General features: G+C 60.8%; 2 non-coding genes across 2 annotated transcripts; both read right to left on the reverse strand.

The window, feature by feature from the left end:
- Positions 1 to 4,247: 4,247 nt before the first annotated feature.
- On the reverse strand, positions 4,248 to 4,366 carry LOC131862706 (5S ribosomal RNA). The gene has a single exon (XR_009361644.1). It is a non-coding gene; the product is annotated as a 5S ribosomal RNA (ribosomal RNA).
- Positions 4,367 to 11,504: 7,138 nt separating this feature from the next.
- Positions 11,505 to 11,623, reverse strand: LOC131862718 (5S ribosomal RNA). Its single transcript, XR_009361655.1, has one exon. It is a non-coding gene; the product is annotated as a 5S ribosomal RNA (ribosomal RNA).
- Positions 11,624 to 22,500: the final 10,877 nt, after the last annotated feature.

Genomic DNA, 22,500 nt, shown 5'->3' on the forward strand with positions numbered 1-22,500 from the left:
GCTGGTGCGAACCCGGGAGCGCTCCGATGTGTGCTCCAAGGTGCGGCGTGCACGAAGTCCGAGCCCGGTTTGCCCCGGGTGCGCACCTCGCGTGCACCTTCGCCGGGGTGAGCACCTTGGTGTGCAGACCTTGGTTGGGTTGCGCGCCCTGGTGCGCACCAAGGAGCGCTCTGAAGTGTGCTCCAAGGTGCGGCGTGCACGAAGTCGGAGCCCGGTTTGCCCCGGGTGTGCACCTCGGGTGCGCACCTCGCGTGCACCTTCGCTGCGGTGGGCACCTTGGCTGGGTTGCGCGCCTTGGTGGGCACCATGCAGTGCACGAAGTCGGAGCCCGGATTGCCCCGGGCGCGCACCTCCGCCAGGGTGGGCACCTTGGTGCGCACAACTTGCCTGGGCTGCGCACCAGGAAGGGCTCAAGATGGCACCCGCGTTCCGTTTTTTTCACTATCTTTCAGAACGGAAATTTTAAAATCTCATTTTTTTTTGCCTTTTCTGGAAATTAGTGAAGGCAGCGCATCAAAGGTGCGCAACGCTGGTGCGAACCTGGGAGCGCTCCGATGTGTGCTCCAAGGTGCGGCGTGCACGAAGTCGGACCCCGGTTTGCCCCGGGTGCGCACCTCGCGTGCACCTTGGTGCGCACACCTTGGCTGGGTTGCGCGCCCTGGTGGGCACCATGGTGCGCACCAAGGAGCGCTCCGAAGTGTGCTCCAAGGTGCGGCGTGCACGAAGTCGGAGCCCGGTTTGCCCCGGGTGCGCACCTCGCGTGCACCTTCGCCGCGGTGGGCACCATGGCGTGCACGAAGTCGGAGCCCGGTTTGCCCCGGGTGCGCACCTCGCGTGCACCTTCGCCGGGGTGGGCACCTTGGTGTGCAGACCTTGGCTGGGTTGCGCGCCCTGGTGGGCACCATGGTGCGCACCAAGGAGCGCTCCGAAGTGTGCTCCAAGGTGCGGCCTGCACGAAGTCGGAGCCCGGTTTGCCCCGGGTGTGCACCTCGGGTGGGCACCTTGGTGCGCATGCCTTGCCTGGGCTGCGCACCAGGGCGGGCTCAAGATGGCACCCGCGTTCCTTTTTTTTCACTATCTTTCAAAACGGAAATTTTAAAATCTCATTTTTTTTTGCCTTTTTCTGGAAATTAGTGAAGGCAGCGCATCAAAGGTGCGCACCTCGCTGCCCACCACGGTGCGCAACGCCGGTGGGCACCCGGGAGTGCTTCGAAGTGTGCTCCAAGGTGCTGCGTGCACGTTGTCGGAGCCCGGTTTGCCCCGGGTGCGCACCTCGCGTGCACCTTCGTCGGGGTGGGCACCTTGGCTGGGTTTGCCCCGGCTGCGCTCCGAAGCGGGGTTATTGGAGCGCCGCCTCTTTTTTTGTCGGAGCGTTTGGTGGGGTTTCTCGCATTGGCTCTTCCGAGGCCCGGTTGCCACCCTGGCGCGCACGAAGTCGGAAGTAGGGTTAATTGCCCGGGTGCGCACCTTTGCCAGGGTGGGCACCTTACCTGGGCTGCGCACCAGGGCGGGCTCAAGATGGCACGCGCGTTCCGTTTTTTTCACTATCTTTCAAAACGGAAATTTTAAAATCTCCTTTTTTTTTTGCCTTTTCTGGAAATTAGTGAAGGCAGCGCATCAAAGGTGCGCACCTCGCTGCCCACCTTGGTGTGCTCTGAGGTGCGCACCCGGGAGCGCTACGAAGTGTGCTCCAAGGTGCGGCGTGCACGTTGTCGGAGCCTGGTTTGCCCCGGGTGCGCACCTCGCCTGCACCTTGGCCGGGGTGGGCACCTTGGCTGGGTTTGCCCAGGGTGCGCTCCGAAGCGGGGTTACTGGAGCGCCCCCTCTTTTTTTGTCAGAGCGTTTGGTGGGGTTTCTCGCATTGGCTCTTCCCAGGCCCGGTTGTTGGGTGCGCTCCCACCCTGGCGCGCGCGAAGTTGGAAGTTGGGTTAATTGCCCGGGCGCGCACCTTCGCCAGGGTGGGCACCTTGGTGCGCACACCTTGGCTGGGCTGCGCACCAGGGCGGGCTCAAGATGGCACCAGCATTCCCTTTTTCTCACTATCTTTCAAAACGGAAATTTTAAAATCTCGTTTTTTTTTTGCCTTTTATGGAAATTAGTGAAGGCATCGCATCAAAGGTGCGCACCTCGCTGCCCACCTTGGTGTGCTCCGAGGTGCCCACCACGGTGCGCAACGCCGGTGCGAACCCGGGAGCGCCCCGATGTGTGCTCCAAGGTGCGGCGTGCACGAAGTCGGACCCCGGTTTGCCCCGGGTGCGCACCTCGCGTGCACCTTGGTGCGCACACCTTGGCTGGGTTGCGCGGCCTGGTGGGCACCATGGTGCGCACCAAGGAGCGCTCCGAAGTGTGCTCCAAGGTGCGGCGTGCACGAAGTCGGAGCCCGGTTTGCCCCGGGTACGCACCTCGCGTGCACCTTCGCCGGGGTGGGCACCTCGGCTGGGTTGCGCGCCCTGGTGCGCACCAAGGAGCGCTCCGAAGTGTGCTCCAAGGTGCGGCGTGCACGAAGTCGGAGCCCGGTTTGCCCCGGGTGCGCACCTTCGCCGCGGTGCGCACCATGGCGTGCACGAAGTCGGAGCCCGGTTTGCCCCGGGTGCGCACCTCGCGTGCACCTTCGGCGGGGTTGCGCGCCCTGGTGGGCACCATGGTGCGCACCAAGGAGCGCTCCGAAGTGTGCTCCAAGGTGCGGCGTGCACGAAGTCGGAGCCCGGTTTGCCCCGGGTGCGCACCTCGCGTGCACCTTCGGCGGGGTTGCGCGCCCTGGTGGGCACCATGGTGCGCACCAAGGAGCGCTCCGAAGTGTGCTCCAAGGTGCGGCGTGCACGAAGTCGGAGCCCGGTTTGCCCCGGGTGCGCACCTCGCGTGCACCTTCGCCGCGGTGGGCACCATGGCGTGCACGAAGTCGGAGCCCGGTTTGCCCCGGGTGCGCACCTCGCGTGCACCTTCGCCGGGGTGGGCACCTCGGCTGGGTTGCGCGCCCTGGTGCGCACCAAGGAGCGCTCCGAAGTGTGCTCCAAGGTGCGGCGTGCACGAAGTCGGAGCCCGGTTTGCCCCGGGTGCGCACCTCGCGTGCACCTTCGCCAGGGTGGGCACCTCGGTGTGCTCCGAGGTGCGAACCCGAGAGCGCTCCGAGGTGCCCACGAAGTCGAAAGTCGGGTTAATTGCATTGTTTTCCCCGGGTGCGCTCCGAGGTGCGCAACATCGGCGCGCACCAAGGAGGGCTCCGAAGTGTGCTCCAAGGTGCGCACGATGGCGTGCACCTCTGGTGCGCACGATTCGGAGCTCGGTTTGACCGGGGTGCGCACACCTTGGCTGGGTTGCGCACCTTTTGTGCGCTCCAAGGTGCGCACGAAGTCGGAGCTCGGTTTGCCCCGGGTGCGCACCTTCGCCAGGGTGCGCACCTTGATGCGCACGCCTTGGCTGGGCTGCGCACCTTGGTGGGTGCCATGGTGCGCACCTTTCGTGCGCTCCAAGGTGCGCACGAAGTCGGAGCTCGGTTTGCCCCGGGTGCGCACCTTGGTGGGCGCCATGGTGCACTCCGAGGTGCCCAAGATTGGTGCGCACCAAGGAGCGCTCCGAAGTGCGCTCCAAGGTGCGCGCGAAGTCGAAAGTTGGGTTAATTGTCCGGTTTGCCTCGGGTGCGCACCTTGCGTGCACCTTCGCCAGGGTGGGCGCCTTGGTGCGCACACCTTGGCTGGGCTGCGCACACCTTGGCACCCGCGTTTCCTTCATTTTAAATTTTTTTTTTTTACAATCTCTCAAGTGGGAAATTCTATAATCTCAACTTTTTTTGCCTTTTCAGGAAACTTTTGAATGGAGCGCATCATTGGTGCGCTCCGAAGTGTGCTCCAAAGCTCTCTCCAGCTGCGTGCACCTGCCCCGGCCGCGCACCCGGCCCCGCCCAGCTTCGCTCACCTGTCCCGGGCGTCTGGTGCGGAACCTTAGAGTAAGAAACATCACCGTGCACCTTGGCCAACGTGCGCGACTCGACCGAGCGCGCACTGGCCGAGGTGCACACCGATTTCACCTGGGTGCGCGCGCAGCACCTCGGGCGCACCGGGGTGCGCGCACAACGCCCGGGTTGCACCGTGGCCTGTGTGCTCGGGGCGCCTCGGGTGCGCGCTCGGTGTCGCCCCCGCGCGCGCGGTAGTGCGGGCAGCGCACCCCGGCCCGGCCCGGCCCCGACGAGAACGCAAACGGGCAAAAGGTTTATTCAAATAGCATTGCGACGCCCGGCGAAAAACTAAAAAAGGGTGCAACACCGGGACTTCCCGGGAGGTCACCCATCCCAGTACTACTCCGGCCCAAGCGCGCTTAACTGCGGAGTTCTGATGGGATCCGGTGCACTAACGCTGGTATGATCGCACCCGTTATGAGCTTGTCGCAGTGTGTACTTAGCAAACCGCGACCCACGTGCGAATCCACCCCGGCCACCCACCCCCGTCGAGGTGCACACCCTCCCTCGCGAAGTGCGCCCCGTTCGCCAAGTGTGAGCCCTGCCCGGGTGCGCGCACCTTGCTAGGGCGTCGGGTGTGCACCCGGCCCGGCCTACGTGCGTGCACCTGGAGGGGGCGTCGTGTGCGTGCAGTGTCCCGTCTGCAACGCGGTGCCCACACACCACCTCGGGCGCAACGACCTGCGCTCACATGTGGGCCGAGTGCACCTTGGTGCATGTTCGGGGCGCCTCGGGTGCACGCTCGATCTTGCCCCGGTGCACCAAGGCGCTCGGTTTGCCCCGGGTGCGCACTTGGTGCAAGGTGGGCACCCAAAATAGGGATCAAGCACCAAAACACAAGTTTCGGGATGCAAAATGGGACCCAAGGACCACAAATGCGTTCCAAGACCCATGATGGGTCCACGAGAACAAAAATGTGTTCCGAGACTTAATAAACAAATATTGGGTTTTAGGAGAAGAAACATGCTCTGATGCCCAAAACGAGAATCGACCCCGAAAAGGCCACAGGCCAAAAGTGGGATGCGAGACAAAAAAAAATGGGACCCGAGGACCAAAATTGGGTTCCCAGGTCGAAGACAGGGCAACCGGACAAGAAACGACCTCTAAGGCTCGAAATGAGTCCCGACGACTAAAACTTGACAAGAAGCACCCATCAGGCACCCAACTCGACACCCATGGGATGCCGACCCACCCGGGCTTCCACCTAGCACACCTTGGCACCCACCCACCCTCGCACCCAACCTCGCACCCAACTTAGCACCTTTGAACCCACATTGGCACTCACCCTGACCCTGGCACCTTGGAACCCACATTGGCACTCACCTTGACCCTGGCACCCACCTTTGCACTCACCTTGGGACCCACCCTGGCTCCCACCTCGGCACCCACCCAGACACCCACCTTGGTTCCTTGGCACCCACCTTGGATCCTTGGCACCCACCCCGACACCCACCTTGGCACGCAACTTGGCTACTTGCCACCCATCTTGGCTCCTTGACGCCCACCCCGACAACCACCCCGTGACCTACCCTGGCTAGGGTTGGTGCACACCCACCCTGGTGCCCACCTTGGCACCCACCCTATGACCCACCTTGGCACGCACCTTAGTACCCACCCCGTTACCCACCCTAGGACCCACCCCGTGACCCACCTTGGCCAGGGTGGGTGCCTTGGTGCGCACAACTTGCCTGGGCTGCACACCAGGGCGGGCTCAAGATGGCACCCGCGTTCCGTTTTTTTCACTATCTTTCAAAACGGAAATTTTAAAATCTCATTTTTTTCTTTTTTTTGCCTTTTCTGGAAATTAGTGAAGGCAGCGCATCAAAGGTGCGCAATGCTGGTGCGAACCCGGGAGCGCTCCGATGTGTGCTCCAAGGTGCGGCGTGCACGAAGTCCGAGCCCGGTTTGCCCCGGGTGCGCACCTCGCGTGCACCTTCGCCGGGGTGAGCACCTTGGCTGGGTTGCGCGCCCTGGTGCGTACCAAGGAGCGCTCTGAAGTGTGCTCCAAGGTGCGGCGTGCACGAAGTCGGAGCCCGGTTTGCCCCGGGTGTGCACCTCGGGTGCGCACCTCGCGTGCACCTTCGCTGCGGTGGGCACCTTGGCTGGGTTGCGCGCCTTGGTGGGCACCATGCAGTGCACGAAGTCGGAGCCCGGTTTGCCCCGGGCGCGCACCTCCGCCAGGGTGGGCACCTTGGTGCGCACAACTTGCCTGGGCTGCGCACCAGGAAGGGCTCAAGATGGCACCCGCGTTCCGTTTTTTTCACTATCTTTCAGAACGGAAATTTTAAAATATCGTTTTTTTTTGCCTTTTCTGGAAATTAGTGAAGGCAGCGCATCAAAGGTGCGCAACGCTGGTGCGAACCTGGGAGCGCTCCGATGTGTGCTCCAAGGTGCGGCGTGCACAAAGTCGGAGCCCGGTTTGCCCCGGGTGCGCCCTGGTGGGCACCATGGTGCGCACCAAGGAGCGCTCCGAAGTGTGCTCCAAGGTGCGGCCTGCACGAAGTCGGAGCCCGGTTTGCCCCGGGTGTGCACCTCGGGTGGGCACCTTGGTGCGCATGCCTTGCCTGGGCTGCGCACCAGGGCGGGCTCAAGATGGCACCCGCGTTCCTTTTTTTTCACTATCTTTCAAAACGGAAATTTTAAAATCTCATTTTTTTTTGCCTTTTTCTGGAAATTAGTGAAGGCAGCGCATCAAAGGTGCGCACCTCGCTGCCCACCACGGTGCGCAACGCCGGTGGGCACCCGGGAGTGCTTCGAAGTGTGCTCCAAGGTGTTGCGTGCACGTTGTCGGAGCCCGGTTTGCCCCGGGTGCGCACCTCGCGTGCACCTTCGTCGGGGTGGGCACCTTGGCTTGGTTTGCCCCGGCTGCGCTCCGAAGCGGGGTTATTGGAGCGCCGCCTCTTTTTTTGTCGGAGCGTTTGGTGGGGTTTCTCGCATTGGCTCTTCCGAGGCCCGGTTGCCACCCTGGCGCGCACGAAGTCGGAAGTAGGGTTAATTGCCCGGGTGCGCACCTTTGCCAGGGTGGCACCTTACCTGGGCTGCGCACCAGGGCGGGCTCAAGATGGCACGCGCGTTCCGTTTTTTTCACTATCTTTCAAAACGGAAATTTTAAAATCTCCTTTTTTTTTTGCCTTTTCTGGAAATTAGTGAAGGCAGCGCATCAAAGGTGCGCACCTCGCTGCCCACCTTGGTGTGCTCTGAGGTGCGCACCCGGGAGCGCTACGAAGTGTGCTCCAAGGTGCGGCGTGCACGTTGTCGGAGCCCGGTTTGCCCCGGGTGCGCACCTCGCCTGCACCTTGGCCGGGGTGGGCACCTTGGCTGGGTTTGCCCAGGGTGCGCTCCGAAGCGGGGTTACTGGAGCGCCCCCTCTTTTTTTGTCAGAGAGTTTGGTGGGGTTTCTCGCATTGGCTCTTCCCAGGCCCGGTTGTTGGGTGCGCTCCCACCCTGGCGCGCGCGAAGTTGGAAGTTGGGTTAATTGCCCGGGCGCGCACCTTCGCCAGGGTGGGCACCTTGGTGCGCAAACCTTGGCTGGGCTGCGCACCAGGGCGGGCTCAAGATGGCACCAGCATTCCCTTTTTCTCACTATCTTTCAAAACGGAAATTTTAAAATCTCGTTTTTTTTTTGCCTTTTATGGAAATTAGTGAAGGCATCGCATCAAAGGTGCGCACCTCGCTGCCCACCTTGGTGTGCTCCGAGGTGCCCACCACGGTGCGCAACGCCGGTGCGAACCCGGGAGCGCCCCGATGTGTGCTCCAAGGTGCGGCGTGCACGAAGTCGGACCCCGGTTTGCCCCGGGTGCGCACCTCGCGTGCACCTTGGTGCGCACACCTTGGCTGGGTTGCGCGGCCTGGTGGGCACCATGGTGCGCACCAAGGAGCGCTCCGAAGTGTGCTCCAAGGTGCGGCGTGCACGAAGTCGGAGCCCGGTTTGCCCCGGGTGCGCACCTTCGCCGCGGTGGGCACCATGGCGTGCACGAAGTCGGAGCCCGGTTTGCCCCGGGTGCGCACCTCGCGTGCACCTTCGCCGGGGTGGGCACCTCGGCTGGGTTGCGCGCCCTGGTGCGCACCAAGGAGCGCTCTGAAGTGTGCTCCAAGGTGCGGCGTGCACGAAGTCGGAGCCCGGTTTGCCCCGGGTGTGCACCTCGCGTGCACCTTCGCTGCGGTGGGCACCTTGGCTGGGTTGCGCGCCTTGGTGGGCACCATGCAGTGCACGAAGTCGGAGCCCGGTTTGCCCCGGGCGCGCACCTCCGCCAGGGTGGGCACCTTGGTGCGCACAACTTGCCTGGGCTGCGCACCAGGAAGGGCTCAAGATGGCACCCGCGTTCCGTTTTTTTCACTATCTTTCAGAACGGAAATTTTAAAATATCGTTTTTTTTTGCCTTTTCTGGAAATTAGTGAAGGCAGCGCATCAAAGGTGCGCAACGCTGGTGCGAACCTGGGAGCGCTCCGATGTGTGCTCCAAGGTGCGGCGTGCACGAAGTCGGACCCCGGTTTGCCCCGGGTGCGCACCTCGCGTGCACCTTGGTGCGCACACCTTGGCTGGGTTGCGCGCCCTGGTGGGCACCATGGTGCGCACCAAGGAGCGCTCCGAAGTGTGCTCCAAGGTGCGGCGTGCACGAAGTCGGAGCCCGGTTTGCCCCGGGTGCGCACCTCGCGTGCACCTTCGCCGCGGTGGGCACCATGGCGTGCACGAAGTCGGAGCCCGGTTTGCCCCGGGTGCGCACCTCGCGTGCACCTTCGCCGGGGTGGGCACCTTGGTGTGCAGACCTTGGCTGGGTTGCGCGCCCTGGTGGGCACCATGGTGCGCACCAAGGAGCGCTCCGAAGTGTGCTCCAAGGTGCGGCCTGCACGAAGTCGGAGCCCGGTTTGCCCCGGGTGTGCACCTCGGGTGGGCACCTTGGTGCGCATGCCTTGCCTGGGCTGCGCACCAGGGCGGGCTCAAGATGGCACCCGCGTTCCTTTTTTTTCACTATCTTTCAAAACGGAAATTTTAAAATCTCATTTTTTTTTGCCTTTTTCTAGAAATTAGTGAAGGCAGCGCATCAAAGGTGCGCACCTCGCTGCCCACCACGGTGCGCAACGCCGGTGGGCACCCGGGAGTGCTTCGAAGTGTGCTCCAAGGTGCTGCGTGCACGTTGTCGGAGCCCGGTTTGCCCCGGGTGCGCACCTCGCGTGCACCTTCGTCGGGGTGGGCACCTTGGCTGGGTTTGCCCCGGCTGCGCTCCGAAGCGGGGTTATTGGAGCGCCGCCTCTTTTTTTGTCGGAGCGTTTGGTGGGGTTTCTCGCATTGGCTCTTCCGAGGCCCGGTTGCCACCCTGGCGCGCACGAAGTCGGAAGTAGGGTTAATTGCCCGGGTGCGCACCTTTGCCAGGGTGGGCACCTTACCTGGGCTGCGCACCAGGGCGGGCTCAAGATGGCACGCGCGTTCCGTTTTTTTCACTATCTTTCAAAACGGAAATTTTAAAATCTCCTTTTTTTTTTGCCTTTTCTGGAAATTAGTGAAGGCAGCGCATCAAAGGTGCGCACCTCGCTGCCCACCTTGGTGTGCTCTGAGGTGCGCACCCGGGAGCGCTACGAAGTGTGCTCCAAGGTGCGGCGTGCACGTTGTCGGAGCCCGGTTTGCCCCGGGTGCGCACCTCGCCTGCACCTTGGCCGGGGTGGGCACCTTGGCTGGGTTTGCCCAGGGTGCGCTCCGAAGCGGGGTTACTGGAGCGCCCCCTCTTTTTTTGTCAGAGCGTTTGGTGGGGTTTCTCGCATTGGCTCTTCCCAGGCCCGGTTGTTGGGTGCGCTCCCACCCTGGCGCGCGCGAAGTTGGAAGTTGGGTTAATTGCCCGGGCGCGCACCTTCGCCAGGGTGGGCACCTTGGTGCGCACACCTTGGCTGGGCTGCGCACCAGGGCGGGCTCAAGATGGCACCAGCATTCCCTTTTTCTCACTATCTTTCAAAACGGAAATTTTAAAATCTCGTTTTTTTTTTGCCTTTTATGGAAATTAGTGAAGGCATCGCATCAAAGGTGCGCACCTCGCTGCCCACCTTGGTGTGCTCCGAGGTGCCCACCACGGTGCGCAACGCCGGTGCGAACCCGGGAGCGCCCCGATGTGTGCTCCAAGGTGCGGCGTGCACGAAGTCGGACCCCGGTTTGCCCCGGGTGCGCACCTCGCGTGCACCTTCGCCGGGGTGGGCACCTCGGCTGGGTTGCGCGCCCTGGTGCGCACCAAGGAGCGCTCCGAAGTGTGCTCCAAGGTGCGGCGTGCACGAAGTCGGAGCCCGGTTTGCCCCGGGTGCGCACCTCGCGTGCACCTTCGCCAGGGTGGGCACCTCGGTGCGCACACCTTCTCAATGTTTTCTTGCCTTTTCTGGAAATTGGTGAAGGCAGCGCATCAAAGGTGCGCACCTCGGTGTGCTCCGAGGTGCGAACCCGAGAGCGCTCCGAGGTGCCCACGAAGTCGAAAGTCGGGTTAATTGCATTGTTTTCCCCGGGTGCGCTCCGAGGTGCGCAACATCGGCGCGCACCAAGGAGGGCTCCGAAGTGTGCTCCAAGGTGCGCACGATGGCGTGCACCTCTGGTGCGCACGATTCGGAGCTCGGTTTGACCGGGGTGCGCACACCTTGGCTGGGTTGCGCACCTTTTGTGCGCTCCAAGGTGCGCACGAAGTCGGAGCTCGGTTTGCCCCGGGTGCGCACCTTCGCCAGGGTGCGCACCTTGATGCGCACGCCTTGGCTGGGATGCGCACCTTGGTGGGCGCCATGGTGCGCACCTTTCGTGCGCTCCAAGGTGCGCACGAAGTCGGAGCTCGGTTTGCCCCGGGTGCGCACCTTGGTGGGCGCCATGGTGCACTCCGAGGTGCCCAAGATTGGTGCGCACCAAGGAGCGCTCCGAAGTGCGCTCCAAGGTGCGCGCGAAGTCGAAAGTTGGGTTAATTGTCCGGTTTGCCTCGGGTGCGCACCTTGCGTGCACCTTCGCCAGGGTGGGCGCCTTGGTGCGCACACCTTGGCTGGGCTGCGCACACCTTGGCACCCGCGTTTCCTTCATTTTAAATTTTTTTTTTTTACAATCTCTCAAGTGGGAAATTCTATAATCTCAACTTTTTTTGCCTTTTCAGGAAACTTTTGAATGGAGCGCATCATTGGTGCGCTCCGAAGTGTGCTCCAAAGCTCTCTCCAGCTGCGTGCACCTGCCCCGGCCGCGCACCCGGCCCCGCCCAGCTTCGCTCACCTGTCCCGGGCGTCTGGTGCGGAACCTTAGAGTAAGAAACATCACCGTGCACCTTGGCCAACGTGCGCGACTCGACCGAGCGCGCACTGGCCGAGGTGCACACCGATTTCACCTGGGTGCGCGCGCAGCACCTCGGGCGCACCGGGGTGCGCGCACAACGCCCGGGTTGCACCGTGGCCTGTGTGCTCGGGGCGCCTCGGGTGCGCGCTCGGTGTCGCCCCCCGCGCGCGCGGTAGTGCGGGCAGCGCACCCCGGCCCGGCCCGGCCCCGACGAGAACGCAAACGGGCAAAAGGTTTATTCAAATAGCATTGCGACGCCCGGCGAAAAACTAAAAAAGGGTGCAACACCGGGACTTCCCGGGAGGTCACCCATCCCAGTACTACTCCGGCCCAAGCGCGCTTAACTGCGGAGTTCTGATGGGATCCGGTGCACTAACGCTGGTATGATCGCACCCGTTATGAGCTTGTCGCAGTGTGTACTTAGCAAACCGCGACCCACGTGCGAATCCACCCCGGCCACCCACCCCCGTCGAGGTGCACACCCTCCCTCGCGAAGTGCGCCCCGTTCGCCAAGTGTGAGCCCTGCCCGGGTGCGCGCACCTTGCTAGGGCGTCGGGTGTGCACCCGGCCCGGCCTACGTGCGTGCACCTGGAGGGGGCGTCGTGTGCGTGCAGTGTCCCGTCTGCAACGCGGTGCCCACACACCACCTCGGGCGCAACGACCTGCGCTCACATGTGGGCCGAGTGCACCTTGGTGCATGTTCGGGGCGCCTCGGGTGCACGCTCGATCTTGCCCCGGTGCACCAAGGCGCTCGGTTTGCCCCGGGTGCGCACTTGGTGCAAGGTGGGCACCCAAAATAGGGATCAAGCACCAAAACACAAGTTTCGGGATGCAAAATGGGACCCAAGGACCACAAATGCGTTCCAAGACCCATGATGGGTCCACGAGAACAAAAATGTGTTCCGAGACTTAATAAACAAATATTGGGTTTTAGGAGAAGAAACATGCTCTGATGCCCAAAACGAGAATCGACCCCGAAAAGGCCACAGGCCAAAAGTGGGATGCGAGACAAAAAAAAATGGGACCCGAGGACCAAAATTGGGTTCCCAGGTCGAAGACAGGGCAACCGGACAAGAAACGACCTCTAAGGCTCGAAATGAGTCCCGACGACTAAAACTTGACAAGAAGCACCCATCAGGCACCCAACTCGACACCCATGGGATGCCGACCCACCCGGGCTTCCACCTAGCACACCTTGGCACCCACCCACCCTCGCACCCAACCTCGCACCCAACTTAGCACCTTTGAACCCACATTGGCACTCACCCTGACCCTGGCACCTTGGAACCCACATTGGCACTCACCTTGACCCTGGCACCCACCTTTGCACTCACCTTGGGACCCACCCTGGCTCCCACCTCGGCACCCACCCAGACACCCACCTTGGTTCCTTGGCACCCACCTTGGATCCTTGGCACCCACCCCGACACCCACCTTGGCACGCAACTTGGCTACTTGCCACCCACCTTGGCTCCTTGACGCCCACCCCGACAACCACCCCGTGACCTACCCTGGCTAGGGTTGGTGCACACCCACCCTGGTGCCCACCTTGGCACCCACCCTATGACCCACCTTGGCACGCACCTTAGTACCCACCCCGTTACCCACCCTAGGACCCACCCCGTGACCCACCTTGGCCAGGGTGGGTGCACCCACCCTGGTGCCCACCTTGGCACCCACCCATCCTAGCACCCAGCCTGTGACCGGGCTTGGAACCCAACCTTGCACCCGCACCCGTCTTGGCCAGTGTGGGTGCGCACCCATCCTGGCACCCACGTTGTGACACACCCTTTAACCCACGCACCCTAGCACCCACGTTGGCACCCACCTTGGAACCCAACCTAGCAACTTGGCACCCACCCCGTGACCCACCTTGGCATCCACCATAGCAGTCGCCGACTTGGCACCCACCTCGGCACCCACCTTGACACTTGTGGACCCACCTTGCCACTCACCCTAGCATCGACCCATCCTAGCACCCACCCTGGCACCTTTGCACCCTAGCACTCACCCATCCTAGCACCTAACCTGTGACCCACCTTGACACTCACCCTCGCACCCACCTTGGAACCCAACCTAGCACCCACCCACCCTGACACCAACCCTAGCACCTACCCACCCTTGCACCCACCCTGTGACCCATCTTGGCACCCACCCATCCTACCACTCAACCTATCACCCACCTTCTCACCCACCTTGGCATCCACCTTAGCACCCACCCACACTGGCACCTTGGCACCCACCTCGGGCAAGGTGGGTGCACACCCACCCTGGCACCCAATTTAGAACCCACCGAGCATGTTACCCACCTTGGCACCCACATTGCAGCCCACCCTAGTACCCACCCTATGACCCACATTGGCATCCACACCCTAGCACCCAGGCACCTCGACACCCGCCTTGACACCCACCCTAGCACTGAACCTGTGACCCACCTTGGAACTCACCCTAGAACCCACCCACCCTGTGAACCACCTTGGCATCCACCTTAGCACCCACCCACCTTGGCACCCACTCTAGCACTCACCCATCCTAACACCCAACTTGTTACCCACCTTGGCACCCGCCCTCGCGTCCACCTTGAAACCCACCCTAGCACCCACCCACGCAGGAGCCCACCTTGGCACCCAACCTAACACCCACGCATCCTGGCACCCAACTTGTGACCCACCTTGGAACCCACCCTAGTACCCACCTTTGAACCCACTATATCACCAACCCACCTTGGCACCCACCCTATGACCCTCTTTGGAATCCACCCTAGCACGCACCCACCCTGGCACCCACCATGGAGCGCACCCTAGCACCCACCCACCTCGGCACGCACCTCAACACCCACCTTGGTGTGCGCACTGCGCCAACCTCTCAAAGACCCTATGTGGTGCGCTCCAAAGTGTACACCTTTGGTGCGCTCCAAGGTGCGCACCTTTGGTGCACACCGAGGTGCACACCAAAGTGTGCACCGAGGTGAGCACCAAAGTGCACTCCAGGGTGCACACCAAGGCGTGCACCTTTGGTGCGGTCAATGCAAACGAATTCGGAAGTTGGGGTCGATGTCCTAATCGCTGCTGCAGACTACACGTATGAGAATCGGACAAATAGCTTTATATAGGGGAGGTGTTGCGTTTGATGGGTCGACTCCCCTGGTTGTGTGCACTGCACCAACTTCAAAGACCCTGTCTTGTTTAAGAAGTCAAAAGTTGGGGTGGATGTCCTAATCATTGCTGCAGTCTACGCATGTATGAGAATCAGACAAATAGCTTATATAGGGGAGGTGTTGCATTCGGTGGGTTGACTCCCCTGGTTGTGCGCACTGCGCCAACCTCAAAGACCCCGCATAGCAGAAGAAGTCGGAAGTCGGATTTTGGTGAGCACCAAGGCGTGCACCTTTGGTGCGGTCAACGCAGACGAATTCAGAAGTTGGGGTGGATGTCCTAATCGTTGTTGCAGGCTACACATGTATGAGAATCAGACAAATAGCTTATATAGGGGAGGTGTTGGGTTTGATGGGTCAACTCCCTTGGTTGTGCGCATTACGCCAACCTCAAAGACCTTGTTTTCGTTAAGAAGTCAAAAGTTGGGGTCAATGTCCTAATGGCTCCTGCAGGCTACACATGTATGAGAATCGGACAAATAGCTTATATAGGGGAGGTGTTGGGTTTGATGGGTCGACTCCCCTGGTTGTGCGCATTACGTCAACCTCAAAGACCTTGTTTTCGTTAAGAAGTCAAAAGTTGGGGTCGATGTCCTAATTGCTCCTGTAGACTACACATGTATGAGAATCAGACAAATAGCTTATATAGGGGAGGTGTTGGGTTTGATGGGTTGACTCCCCTAGTTGTTCGCATTACACCAACCTCAAAGACCTTGTTTTCGTTTAGAAGCCGAAAGTTGGGGTCGATGTCCTAATTGCTCCTGCAGGCTACGCATGTATGAGAATCAGACAAATAGCTTATATAGGGGAGGTGTTGGGTTTGATGGGTCGACTCCCCTGGTTGTGCGCATTGCGCCAACCTCAAAGACCCTGCATTGCGGATGAAGTCGAAAGTCAGAGTTTGGTGTGCTACAAGGTGTGGTCGAAGGTGCTCACCTAGGTGTGCACCTTTGGAGCACAGGAAAAGTGCCCTCCAAAAGTGCGCACCTTTGGAGTGCACAAAAGTGCCCTCCAAAAGTGCGCACCTTTGGAGCGCAGAAAAGTGCCCTCCAAAAAGTGCCCTCCAAAAGTGCGCACCTTTGGAGCGCAGAAAAGTGCCCTCCAAAAAGTGCCCTCCAAAAGTGCGCACCTTTGGAGCGCAGAAAAGTGCCCTCCAAAAAGTGCCCTCCAAAAGTGCGCACCTTTGGAGCGCAGAAAAGTGCCCTCCAAAAAGTGCCCTCCAAAAGTGCGCACCTTTGGAGCGCAGAAAAGTGCCCTCCAAAAAGTGCCCTCCAAAAGTGCGCACCTTTGGAGCGCAGAAAAGTGCCCTCCAAAAAGTGCCCTCCAAAAGTGCGCACCTTTGGAGCGCAGAAAAGTGCCCTCCAAAAAGTGCCCTCCAAAAGTGCGCACCTTTGGAGCGCAGAAAAGTGCCCTCCAAAAAGTGCCCTCCAAAAGTGCGCACCTTTGGAGCGCAGAAAAGTGCCCTCCAAAAAGTGCCCTCCAAAAGTGCGCACCTTTGGAGCGCAGAAAAGTGCCCTCCAAAAGTGCGCACCTTTGGAGCGCACAAAAGTGCCCTCCAAAAGTGCGCACTTTTGGTGCGCACCAAGGCGCTGGTTCGGTCGTTGCAGGCGAGTTCGGAAGTTGGGGTCGATGTCCTGAGCGGAGGTGCAAACTACACAGGTGTCGGAATCGGACAAATAGCTTATATAGGGGAGGTGTATGCTTCGATGGGTCGACTCCCCAGGTTGAGCGCACCGCGCCAACCTCAAAGACCCTACGGTATGGATGAAGTCGGAAGTTGGGTCCGATGACCGATTCGATTAGTAGGTATGCTCATGAGGTCGGAATTTGGGTCCGATGACCTGCCATGTGCAGGAAGGCGAATGTTGACACTGTGCGTTGCAAGGTGCACACCAAGGCGCTGGTGCGGTCTTTTTAGTCGAGTTCGGAAGTTGGGGTCGATGTCCTGATCGGAGGTGCAAGCTACACAGGTGTGGGAATCGGACAAATAGCTTATATAGGGGAGGTGTATGCTTCGTTGGGTCGACTCCCCGGGTTGAGCGCACCGCGCCAACCTCAAAGACCCTACGGTATGGATGAAGTCGGAAGTTGGGTCCGATGACCGATTCGATATGTAGGCATACTCGCGAGGTCGGAATTTGGGTCCGATGACCTGCCACGTGCAGGAAGGCGAATGTTGGCACTGTGCGTTGCAAGGTGCGCACCAAGGCGCTGGTTCGGTCGTTGGAGGCGAGTTCGGAAGTTGGGGTCGATGTCTTGATCGGAGGTGCAAACTACACAGGTGTGGGAATCGGACAAATAGCTTATATAGGGGAGGTGTATGCTTCGTTGGGTCGACTCCCCGGGTTGAGCGCACCGCGCCAACCTCAAAGACCCTACGGTATGGATGAAGTCGGAAGTTGGGTCCGATGACCGATTCGATATGTAGGCATACTCGCGAGGTCGGAATTTGGGTCCGATGACCTGCCATGTGCAGGAAGGCGAATGTTGGGACTGTGCGTCGCAAGGTGCGCACCAAGGCGCTGGTGCCGTCGTTGCAGTCGAGTTCGGAAGTTGGGGTCGATGTCCTGGTCAGAGGTGCAAACTACACAGGTGTGGGAATCGGACAAATAGCTTATATAGGGGAGGTGTATGCTTCGATGGGTCGACTCCCTGGGTTGAGCGCACCGCGCCAACCTCAAAGACCCTACAGTATGGATGAAGTCGGAAGTTGGGTCCGATGACCGATTCGATACGTAGGCATATTGGCGAGGTCTGAATTTGTGTCCGATGACCTGCCATGCGCAGGAAGGCGGAATTTGGGTCCGATGACCGAGTTGATGGCGTGCCATGCGCAGAAAGGCGGAATTTGGGTCCGATGACCGAGTTGATGTTGATGGCCCGCCATGCACAGGAAGGCGGAATTTGGGTCCGATGACCGATTTGAAGGCGTGCCATACGCAAAAAGGCGGAGTTTGGGTCCGATGACCGAGTTGATATTGATGGCCCGCCATGCGCAGGAAGGCGGAATTTGGGTCCGATGACCTGACATACGCATGGAGTCCGACTCGGGGGCCGATGTTCGATTCGATGACTTGCATTGTGGGTAAAGTCGGAAGTTGTGGTCTTTGACCCGATTCGATGACCAGACTTCGGCTGCTTGAGAATCGGACAAATAACTTATATAGGGGAGGTAGTGTTCTCGAGCATCCTCCCCCCGTGCCCGTTTATGTCGATTGATGCTGGTGCTCGACTGGTTGGAGCGCTCGGATGCAAAAATCTTGCACCAGGATTTATCGATTGTGATGGACACGGCAAGTCTCCTGATTGCTATGCAGGAGCTCATCGTGAATCTCTATGCGGCCTTGGTATGGACTCGACCTGCGGAATGGTTCGGCAATGGTAGTCGCTCCAACACGTCCTTGCAATGGCCACAGAGGTGATTCGACTAGAGCTCCAGTCTAGCTTTTGGGTTGCTTGGCGGACTGGTATAGCCGCGATCGAGTTCCGGCCATGAACGTTTTAGATAGCTCTTGGGCTTTCTGGGACGGAAGTCGGAAGTTTGGGCTGTTGTCCGATTTGATGACCATTCTTCGGATGTGTGAGAATCGGACAAATAACTTATATAGGGGACTGTGTTGTCTCACGCAGCCCCCTCCGTGCCCCTCTATCTCGACCGATGTTGGTGCTTGAAAGGGTTGGGATCGCTCGGATTTATAAACGTGCACCACCATTTGTCGAGTGTGAGGGACGCGGCAGGTCTCCTAAATGCTATGCGGGCGCTCTCTGAGAATCTCTATCCGGCCTCGACACAGACTAGTCTTGCTGAATGGTTTGGCACTGGTAGTCGATCCAACACGTCGTTGTTGTGGCCGCCTAGGCGATTCGATTCGAGCCCCCGTCTAGCTTTTGGGTTGCTTGGCGGATTTTGCCCTATCCGCAAGTGAGCTCGGTCCCTAAACGTTCGAGAAACCCGATTGCTATGCGCCGACTCTCTTTTTTGCGAGCCTCCATCTAGCTTTTGGGTCTCTACGGAACGGAAGTCGGAATCTGGGACCGTTGTTTGATTCGACGAGGCAGACTACGGTTGTGCGAGAATCGGACAAATAACTTATATAGGGGAGGTGTTGACTGGAGCATTCTCCCCCGTGCCCCTCTAACTCGACCAATGCTGGCGCTCGAACGGTGGTAGCGCTCGGATTTTCATTGAGCGCCAGCATTGGTCGATTTAGAGGGGCATGCGAGATTCCCGAATGCTATGCGAGGGCTCTAACGGAAATGTCTATTGGTTTCGGTATGGATGCAATTGCGAGTGGTTCGGCAAAGGTAGTCGTTCCGATGCGTCCATGTCGTGGCCAAATCGATAATTCGATTTGAGCCCTCGTATAGCATTTGGGTCTCTCGATGTGATTCCGCATTCCAGTCCCTTTGGGCACTGCTTGAGCCGCATCCCAGGGGGTTCCCTTCCCAATAATCTGCCTCGCAACCCGATTGCTATGCGGTGAGGCTCCTCGGCCGCCTCGGAACTATCTGTGTATCAGACGCATCGCGGGATAAGGGGTTGGCAACGGTAGTCGCCCCAAGCGCGTCCGATGCTTGGACCATTCCGAGGCGGCCCTGAAGCCTCTTCCGTCTAGCCGTTGGGTCCTTCTCGCCGCATCCCTCGCCTCGCACCCCGATTGCTATGCGGTGAGGCTCCTCGGCCGCCTCGGAACTATCTGTGTATCGGACGCGTCGCGGGATAAGGGGTTGTCACTGGTAGTCGCCCCAAGCGCGTCCGATGCTTGGACCATTCCGAGGCGGCCCTGAAGCCTCTTCCGTCTAGCCGTTGGGTCCTTCTCGCCGCATCCCTCGCCTCGCACCCCGATTGCTATGCGGTGAGGCTCCTCGGCCGCCTCGGAACTATCTGTGTATCGGACGCGTCGCGGGATAAGGGGTTGTCATTGGTAGTCGCCCCAAGCGCGTCCGATGCTTGGACCATTCCGAGGTGGCCCTGAAGCCTCTTCCGTCTAGCCGTTGGGTCCTTCTCGCCGCATCCCTCGCCTCGCACCCCGATTGCTATGCGGTGAGGCTCCTCGGCCGCCTCGGAACTATCTGTGTATCGGACGCGTCGCGGGATAAGGGGTTGTCACTGGTAGTCGCCCCAAGCGCGTCCGATGCTTGGACCATTCCGAGGCGGCCCTGAAGCCTCTTCCGTCTAGCCGTTGGGTCCTTCTCGCCGCATCCCTCGCCTCGCACCCCGATTGCTATGCGGTGAGGCTCCTCGGCCGCCTCGGAACTATCTGTGTATCGGACGCGTCGCGGGATAAGGGGTTGTCACTGGTAGTCGCCCCAAGCGCGTTCGATGCTTGGACCATTCCGAGGCGGCCCTGAAGCCTCTTCCGTCTAGCCGTTGGGTCCTTCTCGCCGCATCCCTCGCCTCGCACCCCGATTGCTATGCGGTGAGGCTCCTCGGCCGCCTTGGAACTATCTGTGTATCGGACGCGTCGCGGGATAAGGGGTTGTCACTGGTAGTCGCCCCAAGCGCGTCCGATGCTTGGACCATTCCGAGGCGGACCCGAAGCCTCTTCCGTCTAGCCGTTGGGTCCTTCTCGCCGCATCCTTCGCCTCGCACCCCGATTGCTATGCGGTGAGGCTCCTCGGCCGCCTCGGAACTATCTGTGTATCGGACGCGTCGCGGGATAAGGGGTTGTCACTGGTAGTCGCCCCAAGCGCGTCCGATGCTTGGACCATTCCGAGGCGGACCCGAAGCCTCTTCCGTCTAGCCGTTGGGTCCTTCTCGCCGCATCCCTCGCCTCGCACCCCGATTGCTATGCGGTGAGGCTCCTCGGCCGCCTTGGAACTATCTGTGTATCGGACGCGTCGCGGGATAAGGGGTTGTCACTGGTAGTCGCCCCAAGCGCGTCCGATGCTTGGACCATTCCGAGGCGGACCCGAAGCCTCTTCCGTCTAGCCGTTGGGTCCTTCTCGCCGCATCCCTCGCCTCGCACCCCGATTGCTATGCGGTGAGGCTCCTCGGCCGCCTTGGAACTATCTGTGTATCGGACGCGTCGCGGGATAAGGGGTTGTCACTGGTAGTCGCCCCAAGCGCGTCCGATGCTTGGACCATTCCGAGGCGGACCCGAAGCCTCTTCCGTCTAGCCGTTGGGTCCTTCTCGCCGCATCCCTCGCCTCGCACCCCGATTGCTATGCGGTGAGGCTCCTCGGCCGCCTTGGAACTATCTGTGTATCGGACGCGTCGCGGGATAAGGGGTTGTCACTGGTAGTCGCCCCAAGCGCGTCCGATGCTTGGACCATTCCGAGGCGGCCCCGAAGCCTCTTCCGTGTAGCCGTTGGGTCCTTCTCGCCGCATCCCTCGCCTCGCACCCCGATTGCTATGCGGTGAGGCTCCTCGGCCGCCTTGGAACTATCTGTGTATCGGACGCGTCGCGGGATAAGGGGTTGTCACTGGTAGTCGCCCCAAGCGCGTCCGATGCTTGGACCATTCCGAGGCGGCCCCGAAGCCTCTTCCGTGTAGCCGTTGGGTCCTTCTCGCCGCATCCCTCGCCTCGCACCCCGATTGCTATGCGGTGAGGCTCCTCGGCCGCCTTGGAACTATCTGTGTATCGGACGCGTCGCGGGATAAGGGGTTGTCACTGGTAGTCGCCCCAAGCGCGTCCGATGCTTGGACCATTCCGAGGCGGACCTGAAGCCTCTTCCCTCTAGCCGTTGGGGCTTTCTCGCCGCATCCCTCGCCTCGCACCCTGATTGCTATGCTGTGAGGCTCCTCGGCCGCCTTGGAACTATCTGTGTATCGGACGCATCGCGGGATAAGGGGTTGGCAGTGGTAGTCGCCCCAAGCGCATCCGATGCTTGGACCATTCCGAGGCGGCCCTGCAGCCTCTTCCGTCTAGCCGTTGGGGCCATCTCGCCGCATCCCCCACCTCGCACCACGATTGCTATGCGGTGAGGCTCCTTGGCCGCCTCGGAACTATCTGTGTATCGGACGCATCGCGGGATAAGGGGTTGTCACTGGTAGTCGCCCCAAGCGCGTCCGATGCTTGGACTATTCCGAGGCGGCCCTGCAGCCTCTTCCGTCTAGCCGTTGGGGCCATCTCGCTGCATCCCCCACCTCCTCGGCCGCCTCGGAACTATCTGTGTATCGGACGCATCGCGGGATAAGGGGTTGGCAGTGGTAGTCGCCCCAAGCGCGTCCGATGCTTGGACTATTCCGAGGCAGCCCTGCAGCCTCTTCCGTCTAGCCTTTGGGGCCATCTCGCCGCATCCCTCGCCTCGCACCCCGATTGCTATGCGGTGAGGCTCCTCGGCCGCCTGGGAACTATCTTCGTATCGGACGCATCGCGGGATAAGGGGTTGTCACTGGTAGTCGCCCCAAGCGCGTCCGATGCTTGGACTATTCCGAGGCGGCCCTGTGGCCTCTTCCGTCTAGCCGTTGGGGCCATCTCGCCGCATCCCCCACCTCGCACCCCGATTGCTATGCGGTGAGGCTCTTCGGCCGCCTTGGAACTATCTTCGTATCGGACGCATCGCGGGATAAGGGGTTGTCACTGGTAGTGGCCCCAAGCGCGTCCGATGCTTGGACTATTCCGAGGCGGCCCTGCAGCCTCTTCCGTCTAGCCGTTGGGGCCATCTCGCCGCATCCCCCACCTCGCACCCCGATTGCTAGGCGGTGAGGCTCCTCGGCCGCCTTGGAACTATCTTCGTATCGGACGCATCGCGGGATAAGGGGTTGTCACTGGTAGTCGCCCCAAGCGCGTCCGATGCTTGGACTATTCCGACGCGGCCCTGTGGCCTCTTCCGTCTAGCCGTTGGGGCCATCTCGCCGCATCCCCCACCTCGCACCCCGATTGCTATGCGGTGAGGCTCCTCGGCCGCCTTGGAACCATCTTCGTATCGGACGCATCGCGGGATAGGGGGCTGTCACTGGTAGTCGCCCCAAGCGTGTCCGATGCTTGGACCATTCCTAGGCGGCCCTGAAGCCTCTTCCGTCTAGCCGTTGGGGCCTTCCCGCCCCATCCCTCGCCTCGCACCCCCGATTGCTATGCGGTGAGGCTCCTCGGCCGCCTTGGAACCATCTGTGTATCGGACGCATCGCGGGATAAGGGGTTGGCACTGGCAGTCGCCCCAAGCGCGTCCGAT

This window comes from Cryptomeria japonica, unplaced genomic scaffold (assembly GCF_030272615.1).
Source record: "Cryptomeria japonica unplaced genomic scaffold, Sugi_1.0 HiC_scaffold_51, whole genome shotgun sequence".
Lineage (NCBI taxonomy): Eukaryota > Viridiplantae > Streptophyta > Pinopsida > Cupressales > Cupressaceae > Cryptomeria > Cryptomeria japonica.